Raw genomic sequence first — 19,466 nt, 5'->3', positions numbered from 1 at the left:
AGTGTTGCTTCCAAATCCAGTGGTCTTATGATTTTGTCAAGTGACCAGTTTCTCTGAAAATATTTTACCAATCTACTTCACCAGGAAAAGTGATCAATTTGCCGTTTGCTGGCTACTGATGTCTGCATTCAAAATTGTTCACTTTGCCTACAATATTACTCACCAACATCACTGCTGGTTAAGAATCCCAACACACTTCAATGAACATCATACAAATTCCAAAGCAGAAGTGAATTTTGTCCTTCTCTGAAGTCTCAGAGTGCACACATAGTATCTTTAAAATGCATCCAATAATTATAACATCACTTTATGTTTTACTGCAGAGATGAATGCCTTCAAGATAAGGACTTGCTGTCTACTGACCACAGCAAGCAGGAAATTGTTAAATATCTGCTGAACATTTATCTAACTTGAATTCTACAATCATCTGTCCTCTGTGTGGATCCATGGACCACAGATAGGAACTGAGTACTTGGAATGTGACAAACTGTGAAATAACAATATTTTGGACATACTATCCCAAGTAAAACATGTCAATAATAAAAATTAATTTGATTTATTTTCTAATTTTTATTTTATTTTTGTTTTTAAAGGTAGGGGTTCACTACTGTAGCCCAGGCTGACCTGGAATTCACTCTGTAGTCTCAGAGTGGCCTCAAACTCATGGTGACCCTCCTATCTAGGCCCAACAAGTGCCAGGATTAAAAGCATTAGTCTTGCTATTTTCCACTTTTTATGCTAGCAAAGGTACAATGTGGGTCTTATATTCCTATAAGATAGTGCCTGCCTCTTGTGTGTCTGGCCCCTGCCCCATCACCCTTCTCCAGGGGATCATATGATCACCCGTCCTTTCCCTGTTCCGAAATGTTTTAAAATGGAAGGGCTCTCTTTAGATTGGCAATTTTCAATTTAATTTAGTCAAAGAAATTGTCAGTCCTGTACTTAGTGCTTGAAATTTTTTATGAAGAAATACTATAGAAGAAAAAATAAAAGTAATTTGCCCTAAGCGAACATTGTGTGTGTGAGTAAGTGCAGTGGAACCTAACCCACATAGAACTCTGATTGTAACAGGATTACAGGAAGCTTTCCAGTTAAAACTGGCAACACAATGAATCAAAGCAAACAGCATTCTTGGGGAAATAGATAACCAATCCTTGATCCCTATTTCCAACATCACATCAGCCACATTAGGTGCCCTGTGAGTTGCCCTCGGCCATAGTTCTCCTGCTCACTGGTGCCGGGTACTCCAGGCAGTTTCTTTCCAGGCAAACACAGACTGTTTACTGACTGTAATCAAAATGACAGCACACTGTTTTCACAACTGAGTGTTGAGAGTCGATTGCCTTTTTCACTTGGCAACCTGAGGGAACTTTGGAACTGGGATCTTGAAGTAGAACTTGCTTATGTTATTTCAAGATTGGGGTGTTGACTACTCTAGGTATAAACCTCTTTGAGGATTAAAATACAGAGATCTGGGATTTTTATATGCTGACACAGAGAGATTTTAACTACTGCTTATAGATGATAATATGTACCAAATTCCACCAGAACAAAGGATGATTTAGGAGGTCCTAGATTTGGCCTGTCATGTGACCCTTTACCTGCACAAGCCAAGCAGGGGCAGAGGCATTCAAACACCCTGGGAATAGATGGCGTTCACACCACAGTGACAGTCCCCTAGAGAACATCCCTTAACAGCGTCTCCCAATGTAGCAGCTCTATGTTCTGAATAAGAGTTACTCAGTCCCAAGCCGCGTGTGGTGGTGCATGCCTTTAATTCCAGCACTTGGGAGGAAGAGATAGGAGGATCACCAAGAGTTGGAGGCTACCCTGAGATGACATAGTGAATTCCAGGTCAGCCTGAGTTAGGGTGAGACCCTACCTCGAAATTAAAAAAAAAAAAAAAAACAGGAAAGGAAAGGAAAAGAAGAAAAAAAGAATTACTCCTCAGTCCCAAGCTCACCATGTTCCTTAGACAGGAACTGTCTATTCTGGTATTTATCAGACTCTAGATTTTAGTAAACCCAGTGCCTAAAGAGGTCCTCACTTAAATTAAACTTCTTTTCAATGGGTAAATAACATAAAAGTCTTGAGTAGAACATAACTTGAAGGTTTGTTGTTTATAAAAATGACCTCTGAATCCTTTCTAGCTATAGATATTAAATATGTATCTACTGATACTGAATTGTGTACATAAGATTTTTTTCATAAAATGGTAATGTCAAATCTCTTCAGAAACTATCTATACACATGGACATTTTTTAAACCCCATAAAACATTAATATGCTTAGTTAAGTCCTCTTAATATAAGACCTTTTGAAATAAAGAAAAGGTGGAGAAAGCAGCACTATTACAAGAATCTTAATCCAAGACCCATTAAGTCTTTGTTTCTTCCTCCAGTCACTAAGCATATCAGTGGCACCAAAATAGAGCAAAGGCCCATGTGCTCTGCCCTGCTGCCCTGGTTTAGGTGTGGATGATGCCACTTACTGCAGCGGAGCAGCGGGGAAGGTCTCCACAGGCGAAGACAAGAGGGATGCTGTTCACTTCTCAGTTCTTTGGGGGCCAAAGGAAAGCCATCGGACCACAGGTAAGAAAAAATAACATGCAATGGAAAAATCTTATTTAAATAGGGATGGCAGAGACAAAGTTTATAAGGAGAGCTAAGATTTCCTTGGCCTTCCTGACTTTACCCAGCCACTGGCAGAGGACTAGTAAGTAAGGAGTGGGCTGGAATGGGAAGAGATCCTGAGAAGAAACCTACAAGGAGACAAAAGGAGAGGAGAAGTTTCACCATGTGCCCAGTATCTCCTCAAGGACTTGGGTGATTCAGTATTCCAAGTACTTGTGCAAATGTGGACAGTGGAGTCACTCATAATTCAAGGGCTTGGCCCTACCCACCCCAATTAAAAAAAAAAATTAGTAGATCCCTTTTGGAATTATTTCAGGTTTGTAAAAAAGTCTGATTGGGAAGCATGGAAAGTTCCCATAATCAAGTGCCCCTTCTTAAGTCTTCAATATTTAGTGTTCAGAAGTTTTATTCAGAAAGAAAACAAGAGAATAAGTGGAATTTATTTTGCTATTAAAGTTCTCAGAATTAGCTTTAAGTACTGAGCAAAAATCATCTTACAAATGAATGAAGCAGCTCTATGATGTTCTGATGAAGTATCGTGACTCTATGGAGATCATTTGCACACAGATGTGCATCATGATTTGGGTAGGCTCCATGACTCCTGAGCTACTCACTTTCTTATTCACAATGTACTAAGTGATTTTACATAGGGAGCTGAAATGATTTTTCCCTCCAAATTGTTAATTCTTCCTGCTGTAACCATGTTGTTAGAGATGAACAGCTATCTCAGCATTAAATGACTTATTCTATATACTGAGTAGTTTAACAGAGACCTTGTTTAGGCTCTCCTCATTCCTACCTTCATGGTTTATTGTTGATATCTTCATTGTGAACACCCTACTTTTTGGTCATTAACAGGAGAAAGTAATTACTTTATGTAAGAGAACTTGTCCCAGTGTGAGAATCCAAGCACCATGACACAGACATTCATCATAAGCCTGGCCTTGAATGTGATAATGCATTCCTTATGTTTGCCACCAGCTATCTGCTTCAAAAGTATGGATATTCTCATCCTAACATTCAGCAGATCTTTCTCTTTGTGGTAGTCTTTTTGCCAACAAGGTTGACAGGATGTTCGAAATGGTGCAGTAGCCTTGTTAAACAGTAATATTGAATGATGATCCTCGGGGGAACGACTAAGCTATCATCTCTTCTGAAGGACAGAGTGAATTGTTTTATTAATAGCCACAATGGTCTCCTCCTTGAAAAGGACTGTGGAAAATCAACAGGAAAAAGGAACCAAGGTGTTAACTGGAGAATGTCTCTTGAAAGAGCTGACTCACTTCCAGAATGGAATTCCTTTTAAGCAATGAAATTAATTATTAATTCCTCTTACCTATTAAGTTAACTCATTTCCTTCTCAGAAATATCACCCTCTGAAAATACATTTTAAATTTTATTCTAGGTTTAATTTTTTCTGATGTTCTGTAGAAGCTGTTTCTTCTAAATTTTGCAAGAATTACAGTTTCAAAATGTTAAAATTCCAAATGTCTTATCTATGACTGGATATTCAGACTATCTCTCAATCACTTACTTATGTTTAAGATTTAATTCTCAAGACAGAAATTTAAATTGAAAAATAAAAAGGTGGGCGAATCTGTGGTTTACAAATTGAAGCTTATGTTTGCTTACTTTCAGAAATCACCAATTGTTGATATGGAGACTTTGCAAAATATATCAGCACTTGGGCCATCTTTCAACCTGAGTTCAGGGTAAGAAATAACTCCTGAAACACAAAGTTGCTTTTACATCTAATTATCAGCTTGCTTGTCTGAATTATAGACATTTCCTTGTAGAATCCAACATGAATAAACTTTCTATTATTTTCTGGGGTATGTTTTCTTGCCTTCTCCTTAGCATCTCACAGTCACTGTGGGAGCCATAGATGTCAGCCACCCTTCACTTCTCTAGCCATCACTGCATTAGCCTCACTTGTTTTTCTCTGCCTTCCTGGAGTTAATTCAGGCTCAGCCCTGGCACATGTAAGCTATGTTTGCAGAGCATTTAAGCAAACATGGACACCAAGCTCAGCCCCGGGGAATTCAGTCAAATTGGCCCAGGGTGGAATCCAGCATTGCTCTTTCTTAGCTTCCCAAGGGATGCTCGTGGACACCCAGTCGTGGGTCCCTCTGAGGAGCTGGTGGTGCTGTTTCCCTCAGCATGCTGGCATATGTTTTCTTCCTGTCAAGTCTTCTTCTCTCCAGGCATTTAAACCTAATGAGGCTTTACAAATCCACAGTTTACTTAGACTTTTTTTCTTTCTGACTTCCTGTGCTATCTAAGTCCTCATTCTGATTGCAGTAGACTGATCCAATATCCCCCAGGTTTTGTGGAAGAGAACACAATAAGATTACAGATTATACTTTTTGCCTTTTCTTTCAGTGCTAATATAATGTATATGAATTTTGGGTATAAAAATGTAAAGATTGCAGAGCCTCGAGCAACTGCTGGGAATAGGATTTATGAGTTGGAAGATGTGGTAGTGCACTTGCCCAAAATGTGTGCAGTACTGGATTGCAGTAACAAGCACATGTGTACACACACAGAAGAAGGAAGGATTTACTTTAACTCTAAAATAACTTCAGAACTCTGAGACTGCTTGGAACTTGAGAACATGTAAAGCGCTTGTCAATGATATGTCTTCATTTCCCTGTGTTTTGAACTTTAAGGACAAATCTCAGAACAGAGATAAATTGTCAGAATAGAGCAGATGTGGGTTTATTATTTGGCGCAAAACAACATCTTACAAAAGCAGGTATCAATAGCAAAGGGAACATTAAACAGCAACAAAGGGGTAACACCGCATCTATGATTCTGATCGACGTGCTGTGTCGGCACAGACCTCAGAATACAACCAGAAACCCAAGAGGTATGCACTGGCTTTTCAAGTATTTCAAATGGAAACAGTGAAGAAATAGTCGGCACTAGGTTGAGGCTAGCTAGAGTAGCCCATCATATGAAGTCTGAGTGCCATCGTGGCTGGCTTTGTATGGGCAGTTTCCCCTGTGTGAGGTTTATCATCACACTTTTCTGGTAAGAACACCGGCTGGAATCACAGAAGGAAAAATGAACTAACCAGGTTCTGCCTGGAGATGTGTTTTATTAGATCTCTCCCATATTGCCAGCAAACTGAAAATGATGACAACATCAAAAGAGCATTTCCACTAAAACTGTAGGCTTTTCAACTTTACAGAGAAATCATTTGATTGAACAGTTTCCTAACCCTGAGAGGCAGCGCTTCTTTCTAGAAAGGCCACATGTGAGCTTTCTGTTCATCAGTGCTAGCATGGCTTCACTCATTTCTCAAACCCTAACCTATGCAGGAGTTCAGGTTTATTTCCTCCAGGCTTTATTTTTTAAGGTCATTTTCCATCATAATTTCCATGAAAGGGACATTCCCAGAATACTTTGGAACGTCTTGAGTTACGTAGAACAAAAATAACTTTAGAAAAGTAAATGCCACACAACAGACATCAAGGAGACAGAGAAACTAACAAACAGGTGATCAGATCTCAAACAGAACCTTAAGTCCATAAAATGTTGGCCACTACAAGTTGCACCAGCATATGTCAGTGCCCTAGTCCAGAGCACTTTGTAGCACTAGGAATTGTGATTTAGTGATTTATTCTAGTTCTAACTCCTGGGAAAGAAAAAGTACAAAATGTTCTGTACAACCCAAGAATAAAGTATATTCTGACTACCAGGAGATTAAAATTCCCCAAAGGGACCTCTCTTGGCAGAAAATGGTCAAAGTTATTTAAAGAGTGACTTCCCATCTTTGAATTCACCCACTGAATTAAACAATATTAAACAGTCTTTAATAATTCAGGGGTCATCATTTCTCATCCTTTGCTTAATCACACCAAGGACTTCCTCTATCCATCTCAAAAAGGATGGATCCCTAATTCCAATATTACAGAAATAACTCTAGGCTTTGAAAAACGTTTCTTGAACTTAGACAAAGCTTGAAATTTTCCACATACAGCCACTTCCTGACACATGAGTGCAGTCAGCCCTGGTTTAGATTATGAACCTGATTGGGAGTTGCTTTGCTGTTGTTCTTTACTCTTGGACAAAGGCTTCTTTCCTTCAAGTCTAGACAGGAAAGACATGAGAATAACAGAACACTACGGGCTGGTGAGACAGTTTACTGGTTAAGACGCTTGCCTGAAAAGCCAACGGACCCAAGTTCAATTCCCCAGGGCCCACGTAAGCCAGATGCACAAAGTGGCCCATGCATCTGGAATTCTTTTGCATATACTGGAGGCCCTGCTTTGCCAATCCCCCCTACACACTTTCCCTCTTTACTTTGCTTCTTTCTCTCTCTCTTTCACAAATAAACAAATAAATAAAATATTTTTTTAAAGACACAACACACTGAATCTTATAGAGTCCAGTTGAGTATGTATCTACCTTAATTTTAGAGACTTCTACTGTGATTAGTTACTTATCTAGGTAGAAATTCAGATTTCAGATACCCAATGAGTGGGAATCCCTCAGGCAGTCCATAGACCACAGCATGTCATTCCTCATCAAGAGAGAAAGATTTTATTTATTGTTGCTCTCTTAGCTAAATGAACATTAGCACTATTCGGCTGAGAACTTTACATCTACCATGTGCTACATGCTATTGTGTAAGTAAGGATCATATAAGCTTTGCACCAGACTAAAACATATTGGCAAGTGAAGCCAAACTAACTATGTAACCTCCAGATTAAAGAGATATGCAAACTTGCAAGACAAGACCATGTCCTGATTGGCTCCTTTCCCTCCCAAATGTTCAAAGAAGAGTTGAGGTTTCATGTTGATAATGCCTTGGCTATGAAAACTGTCTATGGGGCAAATTTCAAATGGAAGTAAACACAGTCTACAATTGGATAAATTAAAATTAAACAAATAGAACTGAAAAATTCAGGAAAGAATTATTAATGCCTTAAATTATAGTAAAGAGTAGATTGGTAACTAATCCCTATTGTTTGTTAAGAGTAGCAAAACAATCACACACTGAAACAAATCTAGAAATGAAGTACATAGTTTTAGATGACAAGCAAAACATTCATTGCCAGTCTTTAGTGAGTTCCCATTATTTCTATACCAGAATGATAACAAGAAAAAAAAGCAATCTGTGTATCCACTCATGCAAAGAAGTTTCACTATCTTGTCACAGGTTCATTCTTTGGTGGTGAAAAAAAAATGTCTTTACTTGCTTATACTTGTGGATGCTTTCAGTAAAACTTCACCTTAAAAACAAGGCTGGGAAGAACCTAAGCTAAGAGAGGGACAAGCAACAAATTCCATGCTCAGATTTGTACGGTGGAGGAAGCTCTCCCTCTCATTGCTAAGCTCGCCATCACTCAGCCCTCCCGGTCTGTGCAATCATGAGTCCATTAAGGCATCCTGGCTGTCGTGAGGATGGAGCTGACGGCGCAGTTCCTGGAGTCAGTTTAAAAGGCCCAGGGTGGTTGCAGGGAAGGATTAGAAGGCCTGGGGTGCTGAAAGGTCATCCCAGCTCTACCTCCCAGAGATCCCAGTAGCACCCAGCTGTCATGAGCACGAAGCTGCACTTGACAGGACCTTTGGAGGGAAGCGGGCACTTTGCAACATGTCAGCAATTTCATCAGGCACATTTTGCCTTCCCGCCTTTAATTGTATCAATAGTAGGGTTTCAGCAATATAAAGGTTAAATCAGTCACATAGCCAATACATTTCTGAGATTTAAATGCTGCAGTTTGGTGATACAGTAGAAATTATGTGTAATTGAAATGTGATTTTTTTCATGAAACCTGAATTGCCTCTGTGAATCATCCCACAGGCCTATTGTCTAATAGTCAAATCATATTAAGGTAAAGTGAAATCAAGCGCCTAGCTTCTATTTGGCTAAAATGAAAAAAAAAAAAAAAAAAGGAGTGAGGTCCATATTAACAATACTGGGCAGGAAGAGCTCGCCAAGGTGTGGGGGGAGTTCTGTGAACCCCACAGGAAGCATCGAGGATGGCTGTTTCCACAAACTGGCATTATTACAGGTCACACATTTGCCATACTACTGTTCAACAAGATGACAATTACTCACTGGGCAGCTATGGGATTCCATGTCAATTTTATGCTACCCTTCCTGTTGTGGCGGAAGGCATTTTAAAACCGGGACCAATAATAGCAGTGATACCTGTTTCTCTTGGAAGGTGTTTAGGATAGTAGCCAGACAGAAGATCAAAGGCTCTACACTCAGCACTGAACACAATTTTTTTTTTATTTCTACAGTCTTTTAGGTAGTCATTATTATACATGTTTTTTCACAGATAATATAATAGAGGCTCCAGAAGTCTAAGCACTTTATGAAGACAGTAGATCTGGGATTCAACCTTCCCAGCTTTCAAACTTTACCACTTCCTCATTTGCTCCCTACTTGTCTCCAGCACAGAAGGAGCTGGCCAAGGACCACAAAGAAAGCCTCCGTTTCTCCACTTCTCTGCCCTCATGTTGAAGGAAGGAGTAATTGTGATATTATACTTAAGCTGAGAAATCACCTAAAGAAAACCTAGATGAATTCAAACTTGCCTCTGATCACAATTTTCATCTTTTACAGGCAGGGAAAGACACTTCATTGATGTCAAGTATCGTGTTCAGGTTCTACAAAGCTTCTAGTAGCAGAACGCTAACAATGTCCCCAGAATTCCCACTCAGAGCTCAACCTATTTACATTTGCTACAGAAACAAATTATAAAATGTTTCTGAGCCTTACAAATGAAAGCACATTTTGATAAAGAAATGATACTCAAAACACACCTTTTATATCATTTCCATCAAAACCCATATTGTTTCTGAGCATTTCAAAAGACATATTTTGCAAGGTGAAGAGTTTTGCCTGCATTAGCTTTTCACATCTGGACAATATGTATAAATGAATGACTAGGAGACCATTGCAATGAGAGGGACAGAGAAAGAGAAAGAATGAAAAAGAGGTAGCATTCAGGGCCAAAAATACAAATATCCATTCATAAATGCAAGCCAGTTCAATCAACCAGCTCTGGCATTTACATAGAACAAAGGTACTCACATCCAGGCACCTGTAGAGAAGCATGGTGCGTTCTGTATAATGCACTTGAGCCAGTTAACATTTGTTTCCGAGAGCCCTTTCCAAAGAAACAGTGTCCTTTGTATCCTGTAGTAGGAGTCCTTCTGAAATATACAAGATCAGTGCTTTCCTCTAAGGCAAACACTATTCTGAAATGTTTTAAGGGGGCGTATTCTTGCTACTCAACATAAATTACTGTGATATCTTTTTTACTATATCATTACAATTATACCTCAGACATCTGAAGATCTAATTCTGAATCCTTTTGGCTACTGCTGACCATAAACCTGGGCTGAAATCATAGAAGTTTATTTCTTACAGGGTACACAGTAGTTGGAATGAATGTGATGAAATATTTCCATGCTACTTCCTGCAAGCCCTTCCTTACTCCTTTATCTTTGTCCTCCTAAAGGACACTGTACTACCTGTTGTATATATAAAAAGCTGTGTAATTTCAAAGACTTGTCTTCTGATTAGTACTTAGATTTTCTAGTAAGAATTTTCTATTCTAAGTATGTGATTTTCAACTGAGTGAAATGTTTACAGTTATACTATAAAATATTTTTAAAGATAACTACAAAAATATAGTCCATAGACAAAGTTAATTATTTTCCTTTTTGGCCTTAGTGTCTCTTCCTGACTGATAATGATGATAATAATCATAAAAACCAATTATGAAATATACAGAAAAAAATAGACAAATCTATCAAGCTTATGGGTTTTTTTAAGCATAAAGAAGCAGCAAAAGATAATGAACTAGCACATTATAGAGCATATATGTATCCTTGCATCACTTTATTATTAGAATATTGAATCTATTTTAATGGTTACTACTGGAGACCTTCTTCCCTCTATGCAAACACTTCGAAGAAAAAGATGATAATGTGTTTGAAACAACCACATGCCTGTATAGTATGGTTAGTCCCTACATGCATGGCCTCCCCAAAGCTGCTCAGTCAAAGACTAAGGCACAAGGAAGATTGTTCCAATGTCACTGTGGACTAAACACATTGGACACTTAAATAGTTGGTACAGTAATGAAAGGCATTAGTCAGCTTTAAGACTAATAAAACATATTTTCTCTGAACACAATGAATCATGAACACCTGCACGCTTCACACACAAGACCATTACCGCCTAGTCTGTATTGTAAATCACCATTTCTAGCTGGAAGCTGTTTCCTTTGAAAGATAAAAGACTATAGTAAGCAGGTTACACATCTGATGATGCCTTTAGTTCTTCTGCTTTACATCTAAACATGAGGTTAAAAATGGCAGCATGAAGATGATTTTAAAATGAGAAAAATGACCTGGTGGCAAAATCTATGGTGTAAATTAATTGAATGTTTTGTCAGCTTACCCGATCCAGAGCCTTAGGAATCACCGCGTAACAAAGCCAGCATCCAAGACGGTGGGAATAGACGAGCCACCCCCTGCAGCTGTTCAGATTTTACCCCCAGAGGTTTGCAAATTCATTAGAATTCTTTTCTTGCTTTCTCTATGGACATGAAAACAAAGAGACCTTTCCAGAATCCTCTCTGCTTATGCCTCCGCTTCCTGCTCTGAGATTCACTCTATGGTACCCAACATATATGAGAAAACGGCCCTGGAATAGAGAGAGAGAGAAAGAGAGAGAGAGAGAGAAAGAGAGAGAGAGAAATCCTGGCAGCCCTCAACGTGTTATCGCCATCTACTGGCAGACGCACGAAATTAAGCAAGAGACAAAACAGCCCATTATCCCCGTTATTCTCTATGGAAGAAGGGAAGGTAACCCTGTACCGAACAGTGCGAGTCACGAAAGGGCCCAGGACGAAAGCATGAGGTGCGGAGGGTAGAGTTTCCAAGACACAAACAGGTTTCCTAGCTACTGCACGAGTGTGCGCAGAGACCCTTTTCCACATGCAATTATTTGCACCTCATTTTTTTCTAAATTTAGAAAAGCTATTTGCCTACAAATTACTGTTATTAACCCTATAAATTTCTGTTCAAAATTAAAATTGAATTACCTTATATAATGTACTTAGAGTTAAAAACATCCTGGCTCAGGTCTGGTCTTCTGAACCCATTTTCTTTTATAAGATGAGCTATTTTCAAAGTGAAACTCCTGACTCCATAAGAATGACATAGTATATACTCACGGGTAGTCTTTTGTGTCACTATCTGGTAAAACATTTACAAAAAAAATAATATCTGGGGCTGGAGAGACGGCTTAGCTGTTAAGCGCTTGCCTGTGAAGCCTAAGGACCCCGGTTCGAGGCTTGGTTCCCCAGGTCCCACGTTAGCCAGATGCACAAGGGGGCGCACGCGTCTGGAGTTCGTTTGCAGAGGCTGGAAGCCCTGGCGCGCCCATTCTCTCTCTCTCCCTCTATCTGTCCTTCTTTCTGTGTCTGTCGCTCTCAAATAAATAAATAAAAAATTTAAAAAATAATAATAATATCTGAATGTAGAAAACACTTCTACAAAGGCTAGCTAATTTAGATCATTGGATTTTGATGTGTGTGTGTGTGTATGAAACCAGAAATAGTCAATAACTGCATATTTTAATCTGAGTCTTCAAAATACTTAGTAAAACATATTTATAAGGATATTGAAGTCTACATTATATAATTAAAGTAAAAGTAGCTTTATTTAAAGTTAAAAGATTTTTCAAGTGCTATTTATTTTACTTCTCATTTTTAAAGATATATATATATATATATATATATACATATATATATATATATATATAAAATTTGTTTGTTTATTTATTTGAGACAGAGAGAGGGAGAGAGAGATAAAGAATGGGCTTGCCAGGGCCTCCAGCCACTGCACACAAACTCCAGACGCATGTGCTACCTTGTATATCTGGCTTACATGGGACCTGGAGAATCGAACCTGGGTCCTTAGGCTTCACAGGCCAACACCTTAACTGCTAAGCCATCTCTCCAGCCCTTGATATCTCATTTTTAGAGCACTTACAATCTTGTGCAGTTTAGCATTACTTGACTGAGCATGTCCACAATGATGGGGCAGTGGATGCCATACAGCAGTGCTGTCCAGGATCAATTAGCTCTGAAGACAAGGAAGGGATTGTGCACCGTCTGTATGTAAGGGGATTCGTTAAAACCTAGAGAGAGATATACACAGCTGGCATCATATTTTTGAGCCATGTGCTTAAGAAATGTTTGTTTTTTAAGTAAAACCCTCATTTCACCTGATGGTTAGAAAAACAAATATACCCAAGCCAAATAACATTTATTTCTGAAAAACGAGTTTCTTTATATTCTATAGCTGGAGTTTGGAAATATCCCAGACCAGGGTTTTCCTCAAGGAAAACACTGTTTTGATTTTTTTAAAGGAGAAGTTAACCCTAATCTATGGTGTATATTTCCTTGATTCTTGCATATCTGAAAACATATTTAAAGAGAGAGAGAGAGAGAGGGCAAGCAGAGTGCAGTGTTTGGACCAATTTTCTCTCTTTGTATTTGGGCATGTGTTTGGTACATGTATGCATGTTCATATGAATATGGGCACACATATGTGGGGGACAGAAGTTGAGCTCTGGTGTTTTCTATTTCTCTTTATGGCATTCTTTTAGGCAGGTTAAGGCTAGGCTAGCCGGCCACTAAGCCCCAGGGCTTCTCAGTACCTGCCTCCCCAGCACTAGGATTATAGCAAATACACCACATATTTTATGCGGGTTCTGGGGATCTGAACTGAGGTCCTGATGTCTGGGAGGCAAACTCTTTACTCACTGAGCCATCTCTCCACCCTCCCCCCACTTTCTGTGTAAGAAAATTTTAGAGTTAGCTGCTGAGGTCTGGAGTCCCGTCTGGTTTATGGGGACTGGGGTCCCTCCAGATTAACTAACGTGCCCACATTCTCACTGGGCTCCATTCCAATTTGTGTGACAACAGTCCCTGTTTGGGGCCATCATTTTTCTGAAGTATTGTCAGCTCTTCCTCCTAGGTAACATTTTGTCCTGTCCTCAGAAAGGAAGGAATACAGAAACTTTTTTCTAGGGCCACTCGGGGCTGTAACTGGCTGCCTTGCTCCTTTGCTCTTGTGTTCCCAGCCCGCCTGATGTCAAGCACTCTGTGAGCATTAGCCAGATGAGGCACCATTCATCTCATGGCCCTCATCTTCCCAGCTAATCCTGAGTGGTTAATCCTTATTAGAGAGTCCACACGTGGCATTCCCTTGCTTCTTTATAAATTTGCTTTCCAACTTCAGCATTGTTCGGCTTGGATCCCTTGGTCTAAAACAGACCCATGAATGTGCTTTTTCAATCTGACAGGCTCACACCAGTTTATCAGGGCTACCATAACAAAGCACTATACTGGGGAGGGTGCTTAGAACCCAGCTTCTAAAACTATCGTTCACTTAACTGAGTGTACTTGTTGTTAAAAATCGACAGCAGTAAAAGATTTCTGAATATCAAGAACGGAAACCAAATCTTCGAGGAATCGGAGGTGTTTCTGGTGGGGCTCACCTCCATGGAACCATACAACTTCATGGACAAGCAGCTTAAAAACACCATTTCTTTATGATATTTTGTCAGTAAATGCTTGTTTTGTATTTCTGTTTTATATACTTATATATCTTATATACTTTATATGCTTTTATATACTTATATATCTTATATACTTTATATGCTTTTATATACTTATATATCTTAGTCGCATAAAAATTTGTTGAATGAGTCTGAGAACATAGCTCAGTGGATAAAAGTACTTGCTGTGCAGTTCTGAGCACTTGATTTTGAATATCCAGAATTCATGTCGAAGCTAACAGCCATGGTGGGCTTCTGAAATCCCAAAGTGTTTATAGTGAGAAGGAGGTAGGAACAGCAGAATTTCCCAGAAGCTCATAGAGTGATGAACGACAATGAGAGACCCTATCTCAAATGAGAAGGATGCAAGGACCCATGTGAATATTGTCCACTGGCCTCCACCTGTGTGCTAAGGCATACACACACACACACACACACACACACATTCTTACACATGACCATACACATACACAATAAATTAACTTAATATAAGTGATTGAGTTTAAAGTGGTCACATATGGAAAAGGTTTTGTCAGCTGGCTTAACAAAATATATTGTCACCGGGTATGGGGGTGCATGTCTTTAATCCCAGCACTAAGGAGGCAGAAGCAAGAGGATCACAGTGAGTTCGAGGCCAGCCTGAGACAACAGAGTGAAATCTAGCCCAGCTTTGGCTAGAAAGAGACACTACTTTGAAAAAAAAAAAATCAAAATAATATTGTCCCACAGTTCTGAGGGCCAGCAGTATCGCCTCCTCCTGACTGCTGCAGGGAAGGAGCATTCTTACTGCTCAGCCTCCACAAGTCCACATGCCTCTGGTCTAGGAGCAGAGCTCGTGCCTCTGTTTCTGTCTTTAGATGGTAGTTTCCTGGGTGACTGTACATAGTCCTCCCTTCGTGTACCCGACTCCCATGGTCCACATTTTCTCTTTATATAAGGACACCCATTATTTTGGGTTACAATCCATCCTAAAGGCCATTTTAATTTGATCATCTCTATAATACCCTATTTCAGATAATTGTATAATCTAATTTACTAGCAGTTAGATCTTCAATACATTTTTTTTTTCCAGAGAGAAGGTAAACAATTTAAAATTAGACCCCTTCTCTCTCTTTTTTTTTCTTCTTTTTATGTTCTAGGGATAGTATCCAGGTCCCTGTGCATGCCAGACCAGCCCTCAGCTACACTCTTCCTCCAGCCAAACCCTAACATCAAAATTGGAACGTTTTAAGTTAAAGCATAAGAGTCTGGCTGTTTTTTTCCAATGACAATTCCACATGGACAATGTGAGCCTTGGATTTGGATCAGATTTGGGACAAATGTGGAGGAACTATAAATAGTAAAGATATTCAAATTAGTAATGGCAACATGTTCGTATATTAAAGTTCTCAATTTTAACAGATAAAAATAAAATAATATTTTTGGTAGTATATGCTGGACACTGTCATATATATTCATCTCAATTTCGCCAATAGAAATGTTGTGACACATACTTTACAGAAGAAAACTCAACGGAAATTGGAGTAAAACAGAAATATGCCACCAGATAGCATTTCATGTGTCATATGGGACATAACTGTATCATAATACAGTAAGATAATTCTGACCCTACAATCTACCAGGTGTTGGGAAAGCAGAAACTTCCTCAGACTGATGTTGCTGCTACTCACACATTTAATGAAAAGCTATGACATTTTATTATCTCACTGTATACCTTTCTATCATGAAATACCCACTTTCTAGAGACTTTGAACTTTTTTCTTCTGGTCACAGACATCTTACCCTTGCTCACCACCACTTAATAAATGTTTACCAATTCTTCTAGTCTCTAGGACACTATACTAATTTGACCACTAGACTTACTCTTTGGTAAAGTATTCATTCTAATGTCCTTTTTTTTTTTTTGGTATTCATACAACCAAAGCAAGATTTTTTTTTCTGATGTCTATAAGAAAGTCAACTTGAGGTGGTTGGCAGTAAGAATAGGCTACATTTGACTGGGAGCCAGCTTGAACAAAACAAGAAAAGCAATAATTATTATCCTACTATCCCTCATATAAGAAAAATGAAAGTCTGTAAGACCTTTTCTTTATATTGCTAGAATAACTCATTTTACATGGGTAGAATTTGTCATTGTAAAGAGAAAAGTTAGAAAAGGAAAAACAAAGAGAGGGTGAACTCGTTTGCTTTGACGGTCTCAACTCCTGGTGGCTTTTGCCCTTTCCTCCTGCAGGTGGAATGAGGTCATTTTCAAACATTCAATAAATGGATCCCAAGACAGTTTAGGCAAAATACTCATTGATTACAAACATAGATCTTCTGGAGCTGACATCGTATCTGATCAGAGTTGGTAAACAAATCCTGCATAAGTCAGAGAAATTCTGAGCCCCATGGAGCTTAAGTATCCAGTTGGCACCTTGGGATTCATCTCCTCAGCCTTGACCTTCTGGCTCCTTGAAGTCCTCATGCATTGTGGGTAGGAGCTTTATCTGTCTGGTTGGCCCTAGTTAAAAACTTCATAGCCAAATAATGTCTTTTCATAGTATTTATTACCAGGCTTGGGCCCTATTTTCATATTTTTTAAACCATGACTTTTCCAAAGGATGTTTGGAAGAATGCTACTGCTGTGCTGAGTTAATGACATTCTAATAAACACCCACCAATATGGCTGCCCCCCCCCAAAAAATGTTAATAGCCCTTACTAGTACTGATAAGAAGTACTACAGGACCCACCAGAAGCTCATTGACACTACTGATGGGAATGGAAATTAGTGCAATCATTGTGGAAAAACTGCTTGGCATCACCTGCAGCAAAACCTAAGTGTATCCCGTGAGCAAGGGGGGTTGGTGTCCAACACATGGCAGAAGTGTGCATGAAGACAAGAATACACATGATAACCACGTGACTGAAAACACGATGAAGCACAGATGAAAATTAACCCAAAGAGTTACCAAGAGGAGGACACATCAAAGAATTATGGCATATGCTCCTTTTGAATCTGTGTCTCTGTGTGATTTGCTTGCATGCATGTATGTTTGTATATGTGTGGACATGTGTGCACGCCTGGGTGTGGAGGCCAGAGGACAACTCTGGGTGATACCATCGGGAGCTTTGCTCACCTCTTTTGGAGATAAGGTCTCTCTTTGGCTTGGAGCTCACCAATTAGACTAGACTGGCATCCAGTGCTAAAATGGATACTGAGTTTCAAACTCAGGTCCTTGTGTTTATGAGGAAGGAACTGACCCCCATGAGCTGTCTCCACCGTCCTGGTTTATGGTATTTTCTTGATTTACAATATTATAATGAGGTGAGGTGAAGGAAGGGAGTGGCCCAAAGAAGCAGGTTTTCTTTCACAGATACCCAAGAGTAGAAAGACTTCAGACATATACAAAATGTGATAGTTGGTTATTAAATTTAAAAGCAGATTAAGGAGCTGGCCACACAGGTGTATATTACCATCACTTACAACTCATATTAGTGTTATTAAAAATAAACATAAGGGCTAGATAGATACCTTTGTGGTTAAGGTGTTTGCCTACAAAGCCAAAGGACCTCAGTTCAATTCCCCAGGACCCACTTAAGCCAGATGCACAAGGTGGTGCATGCATCTAGAGTTCATTTGCAGTGGTTGAAGGCCCTAGCACACCCATTCTCTCTCTCTCTCTCTCTCTCTCTCTCTCTCTCTCTCTCTCTCTCATAAATAAATAAAGTTAAGTAACTAAATAAATATAAGATTAAAATACATTAAAGATGCATATTCATATTCTGAATACTTATCCCACAGTTATTCCTTTTTAAGTTGACAATAGAATAGATTCCTTCTACTATTTTTAAAATATTTTTTATTTCTATGAGAGGGAGAGAAAGAGAAAGAAAGTGTGTATGGATGCTCCAGGGCCTCCTGTAACTGTAAATGAAATCCAGACACATGTGCCATCTTGTATACCTAGATTTACATCGGTAGTAGGGAATCAAACCTGGGCTGACAGACTTTGCAAGCAAATGCCTTTTACCACTGAGCAATTTCTCCAGCACTTTCCTACTGTTTTGAATCTTCCCTGAATTTCCTCTGCATTTAAACTAGTACTCAGTTTCAATGCTTGATAATGAAGCTGCTTACAACAGTGTTTGCATTTGTGTTGAATTAACTCATAAATTGACTTATACTCTACCATCTACAGCTTGCAGCTCTACAGTCTACACTGGTTTGTATGCTTCAGATGGTGAGCATTCAGAGGACAGTCTCTCACTCTGTGCCCAATGTCTAATATCCAAAGTATTATAATTAAAAAAATAAATAGATGGTCCTCTTCTGAAGAAAGAAAATGAGGATCAATGAAAGCTATTACATCATTTTTCTTTACAATATTTTTACAAATTTGAAAAATGTAGAAAAATTTTCAGATTTTTGAGTTGTAGAAACTGATATAGGAAATAAAATATTATGCAGTTATAAGAATTGGTTTAAAACCCAGGATGATTGTCAGTTTAAAATATATCCACTAGATAATATAATTATATATCCAGGACTCAAGTATTCCAGATAAAACAATTATGAAATATTGTTTACTAGGTGTAGTTGAATTCAACACCATTAATATATTTAGCCTTAGTTATCAATAACAACATAGAAGGACATATACCATTTCCACGTGGTTGATGTAAACTGCCTTGTGCACTATGTCTGTACAGCTATGTAATTCCAATTTTGTAAAGATATCTTGAGTCACTATGCCTTTTTGGTTGCTGCTCCTTCACTCTGAAATTACTTTACTGTCATTTTTAATCACATTTTCCTCTAGTACCTTACTATATTTACTCCAGAACATTCTGTTAGTGTAATGAGCTTGATATCCTGTCTTTCTGTTCCCACAAATGACTTAGTAAATCTTAGTTGTATTCCCTGGACATTATATAGCAGCATATTTTAGACTCTACTGTAAATGTCAACTTGTTTCCAGCCTCACCAGCACTTTCCTTCACAAAACTCAGTTCCTTAAGAGCAAGTCCTGCATCTTCTTATTCCTTCAAACTGCTTAGTGCAATGCCTGGAACCTGGTATTAAGCATTCAATATGTATCTGCTATGGAAGGAGAATTGCTATTCTGTCTATATATTATTGTGTTACATGCCTTTTCTATTTAGAAAAGCAGGAACAAAGACAACCTTTACCTGCAAGAACAGGGTTGAAACAAGATTCTGTACCATTTTCAAAAGAAAGGTATGCTCAC

The 19,466-nt window shown here is 38.8% G+C and overlaps 1 protein-coding gene across 12 annotated transcripts in view; it reads right to left on the bottom strand.

Moving 5' to 3' along the window:
• Positions 1-11,339, bottom strand: part of Scn3a (sodium voltage-gated channel alpha subunit 3) — a 113,379-nt gene extending 102,040 nt beyond the window's left edge. For 5 of the 12 annotated variants that reach the window (XM_045146786.1, XM_004651899.2, XM_045146791.1 and 2 more), the window contains exons 1-2: positions 11,064-11,339; positions 9,687-9,808 (exon numbers count right to left, since the gene is read on the bottom strand). The gene's annotated coding sequence lies outside the window, so the exon portion shown is untranslated. The remainder of the gene's footprint in view (positions 1-9,686; positions 9,809-11,063) is intronic. The other 7 variants (XM_045146792.1, XM_004651904.2, XM_045146793.1 and 4 more) reach the window with 3 other exon arrangements.
• Positions 11,340-19,466: the final 8,127 nt, after the last annotated feature.

Source organism: Jaculus jaculus, chromosome 4 (assembly GCF_020740685.1).
Source record: "Jaculus jaculus isolate mJacJac1 chromosome 4, mJacJac1.mat.Y.cur, whole genome shotgun sequence".
Taxonomy (NCBI): domain Eukaryota; kingdom Metazoa; phylum Chordata; class Mammalia; order Rodentia; family Dipodidae; genus Jaculus; species Jaculus jaculus.
The sequence above is the reverse complement of the archived record's forward strand: the minus strand, read 5'-3'. Positions and strand labels throughout refer to the sequence as shown.